The sequence below is a fragment of the Pundamilia nyererei genome, unplaced genomic scaffold, assembly GCF_000239375.1.
Source record: "Pundamilia nyererei isolate P.nyererei 1_Seehausen unplaced genomic scaffold, PunNye1.0 scaffold00104, whole genome shotgun sequence".
NCBI classification, from domain to species: Eukaryota; Metazoa; Chordata; class Actinopteri; order Cichliformes; family Cichlidae; genus Pundamilia; species Pundamilia nyererei.
The window spans coordinates 178,430-183,090 of NW_005187505.1; positions in this window are offsets into that span (position 1 = coordinate 178,430).

Here is a 4,661-nt window from a genome sequence, read left to right on the forward strand (position 1 = left end):
CACTGGTGAAGGCAAGCTACAGTTGTAGCCACAGCTGCCCTGGGGCAGACTGACAGAGGCGAGGCTGCCATATCGTGCCATCGGCCCATCACCAGTAGGCGAAGTGTCTTGCCCAAGGACACAACGACCGAGACTGTCTGAGCCGGGGCTCGAACCGGCAACCTTCCAATTACAAGACAAACACCCAACTCTTGAGCCACGATCGCCCCTCTAAGCCCAAGACTAAATGACCCAGGTTTACAGTAAATATAGTGACCTGGACTTTTCCATCAGTTTGTGTGAATTTTATAATCCAGTAGACAGACAGGCAAACAAAAGCCATATTTTTACCCTGAAAAGGAAGTCTTAGGTTAATGTTTTTCTTTTTCAGTGCACTTGCAACCATTTGAAGAATTCTGCTACAGAGAGCTGACAAACGTCTTTTTTTTAAATAAATCATTTAGACAAGAAACTGGTTCAGTCTAGTCCGGGATTAATGCAGAAGATCAGTGCTTAATTAAGCAAACACTTTAGGATCTGAAACTTTAGCTTTTGAGACTTTGGTGTAACATATGCTACTTGCCACCTTGTGTCTTGCTTCCCTTAATATGCCAAATTAGTCTAAAGTAGTTATTCATTCCACACCTACAGTACCAGGCTGCCAAGCCTAAGTTTGCACAAGTGCAGATGTAGGTGTGTGTGGGGGCCTAGAATGAAGAAATAAACATCACTTACTTAAAAATATATGTGACTAATATCTTTAAAATGGTCTAAAAAAAGTGTTTTTAAACTGTCATCTGTGCTAAATATATTTCAGATCAAATACATCTCTCTGGAAACTTGTGGTTTCCGGATTGCATCTTAGCCATCATCTTGTATGAAAGTTAACTTTGAGGAGTCATTTCTGCTTCTTTATTTGCAAGCAGTGACAGTATCAGTCGTGTCAGACAAGTTACCAGCAGATGGCAGCATAATGCCTTCTGGTCTTGGTTCACAGAGGTACAGACTCTGACTGGCTGATTGACATGAACCTGACATGTCCTCTGCTACTCAGTCGCCCACACTTAGGGCGGAAGCAATCACGGCTCCCTCTAAAGTGCAATGAAAGTAAAATCCCTCCATTTTTACTGCACATTCAAGAGAAGGGCAGCTGTCCCGAGGGTTGTCATTTTCTAGTTTGTGAGTGGGTGGCTGTCGGCTGCGGTTTGTCACACAGTGGACCTTGAGGAACAACCAGGGATGTGATGGTCCACTCCTTTGGACCCAGACAAGGGAGGAGAACATGCATCCACGGGGCCAAAAGGCCCTGTGGTCACGCATTCCTAAACTCCTCCAGCACTGCCTACAGCCACGACTAAAATATCAGATCCAGTCATGCAAACACTGCGGTCACAACATAACGCTTCCATTCACACATATATACATGCTTATATTATATTTATTCCGGTGCTACTAATGACAGGTTGAGCACACCCCTGCATTCTCTTAAAATGCCGAAGTTAATCCTGAAACGACAGTCACGTTTCTCTGGCACATCTACACGTATACATCCGTTTATAACTGTAGGAAATGTTTAGAATATATGCTGCTACAGTTAAAATTACCACGTCTAAATCCTATATGTTCCCAAACAAAGTCACATGACCGCTAAAGAGGGAAAGACTGTTACATAAACTAAAGTAAAAGTAGAAATATCCTGTTAGTGAGTTTAGTGGCAGTTATATGGGTTTATATTGTTAAGCTATGTGATGATAATTTGTCTTTAAAAAAGGTAATACTGCACATTTGTCCATGTTTTAGTGGTGTACAGTCTGTGAATTAATCTCAAGGTTAAAATGTCAAAAAAGTAAAACATAAAGATAATTATTTTGCATTTTAGACTGCAGTTATAGTCGCTCTAATTCATAACAAACCCTGTAACAAAGCCCAAACTGAGTAACTATTTTACAGCAGTTGGCTCTATGCATGAAAGACATGAGTAACGAGGTCCAGAGGGACAAGGGGAATTTGGGGTAACTGTTTCTCTAATTTACTTATGCAAATTAATCCTTGTTAGATGTAATTTGTGGATTATGTAACATATTTAAAAAATTCATAAAGATTGTTTTTTTTCTTTCTCTGGCAACACTAGGCAGCATTACTAGGCTATTTTGGACCAAGGCATCCAGTTGGGTTTACTAGCCTAGTTGGCATCCGTGAGGTCATCAGTGGTCTTAATTTCAGCTTGTTTGTTGGAAGTGGTCAGGAGGCAGTCCCCCCCCCCCCTCAACCACTGATGTGAATGCCATCATTATGCGCTCTATAGCATCTCAGAGTGGTAGTTTGTGTGGGGCTCTCTGAGCCCTGCACCCATGCCCCTGTATGGTTGTTCCGCAGGTGGAGACTGCAGTGTTGTTATTTACATTCCTCACAGGGCAACGAGAAACTAGACTGCTTCTGCACTATTAAGATATTTTAGGAACGTTGAAAAAATATAGTGTTGTGCATGAATATGATTGAGTACTGCTGTTAATGTAACAGAAGTACTCCATAGGAGGTTATTTGTCCTTCCAAGCTGTGTTATTATGCTGCAAACCAGGCATATTTTTAGCTGCTCGTGGGGACAAAATGCTCTGTCTGAGAGAACATTCATAGGTCGGGGGCACCAATTAGTTACAAGCCTCAAACTAAATTTGTCTTGATGGGCTCTTAGTGTTTCGGATATCCGGCGTTGCAGTTGTGTCAGAGTGCTGTTTGTTATTGTAACCTAGAAATGGCCTTGCATCTTCAGACGTGGAGCGGCGGCGACCACAGCACTGCCACAGCAGCCACAGCTTTAGCCAGGGGATCAGAGTGGGCAGACAGATCTGTCAATCAGTGGCTTCCGGAGTTTGTTGTCTTAGACCTCGTCTTCTGAACTGCATGCTTTCACGGGAATTTTCACTTTTTTTGGTGTACACATGCGGCGGCCACAAAGCTAATTGCAAGGGAGATGAGAGGCCGCCGAGGTACAATCGTGAAGAGATTTTAGGACATGTAGGCTGCGCACACTGACACGGCAAACTGACATGTCAGTGTGTCCAGTTAAAAGTTATGATTGTTTAAAGCATTACAGGATTAAAGGATCAGGCAGTGTTGGTTAGAGGATGTTAAAGGCTTGCAAACCTTTAAAGAAATAAAGCCAACATAAATCCTTTGTAATCTACACAAAGGTTATGGCTTTTATGAAGCTTTATTTTCATACTATCCGGTCACAAATTGACACCATATCTTTTATATTTCAGTGCATCTATGCTTGTGAGACTATTTCTCATTACTCTGGAATGGTCACTAGTCCAGCACAGGCCAAGAAAGAAACTGGTCACACTCACATCCACACCTATATGTCCAGTTTGGAATCACCAATTAACCTAACATGCACGTGAGTCTGTTCTTTGGGCTCTTCTTGGAAAACTACTTATAGTGGTAATTATGACTTGGATATTGACGGGAACACTTATTATAAGTTGGACAGTTTAGAAACTGGTAATTACGCTGAGATGACATAATCGCAGACAGTGTGGCTTTTGTTTTTTTAGATTTGTCTACTTGAGGGTTAGAAAATGGTGAAATATTTTTGAAAGATCGGTGACTTGACGGATGTAGCTGACTGTAGCAGAAAGAAATGAGCTTAGAGAAAGAAAAGCAAACCGGGCTTTTTCTTATTTCTGCTCATTAGCCATTACTACTACTGCTCAAATCTCCAACCCATGGGTAGTCATGGTTTATTCAGATTCCAGGTTATTGCAAGGAAGTTGAACTTATGAAATGCGTAAGATAAATTGACTTCCACGGGCGTTTTCCTTAGGGTGGTACCGGGTCAGTGTATAATGCTGTCATGTCAATATGGAACAAAATCTCTGAGGAATGATTCCAGCTTCTTCCCGTTCCAGCTACCACCAATGTGTACCTAATAAAGTGTCCAGTGAGTAATATAATGTTAAATAATCTCATAACATGAACTGAAAATTCTTGTAATCATTGCAGATGTAAAGCAATTTTTAAGTTTTGAAAAACAAACTCCTTTTCACATGCCTCCAACTAATTTACTTTGGAAAGGTTAACTTAAAAGATGTGTGAGACATTGTTCTTTACTTCCACCACTTAAGACAATAAATCATTTTAATGACTATAAATCGACTACATTTTCTTAGCTACATTATCTCGCTTTAACCTATTTACAAGTGTTTTGGTATTTATTTGTGCCCCCCTCCCCCTTTCTCCTGGTGCCACCCCATTTAAAAACTCCTAGAAACATCCCTGTCCAGCCCGCTTTATTTTTCACCTTTTAAAAAGCTCATGTCATGAGTCCAGCTCTGTTAATACTGAGTATCGAATCACTGGGTGCTTGCAAGAGAGAAGAGCAAAAGCGGATTTCTTTTTCTTTTTTTTAAAAAAAAGTTTTTTACAAGTTCTTATGTGCTGAATCATTGTGACAAGACGTTTTCACTTGTGTTTTTGGGGCAGTGTTACTGACGATATCAGGCCCCAGAGGAGGAATCTGCAGTATGATTACATGTGCTGACAAGATGGTGGGGATAAAAACAGCATCAAAGGGCCGGCAATAATTCAACGCTGCCAGTTTTACACCGTGACAGCATTCAAAATAGCATCTGTAACACAGCATTGTTTCCTGCACTCTGGCGTGGCACTTGAAGGGCACC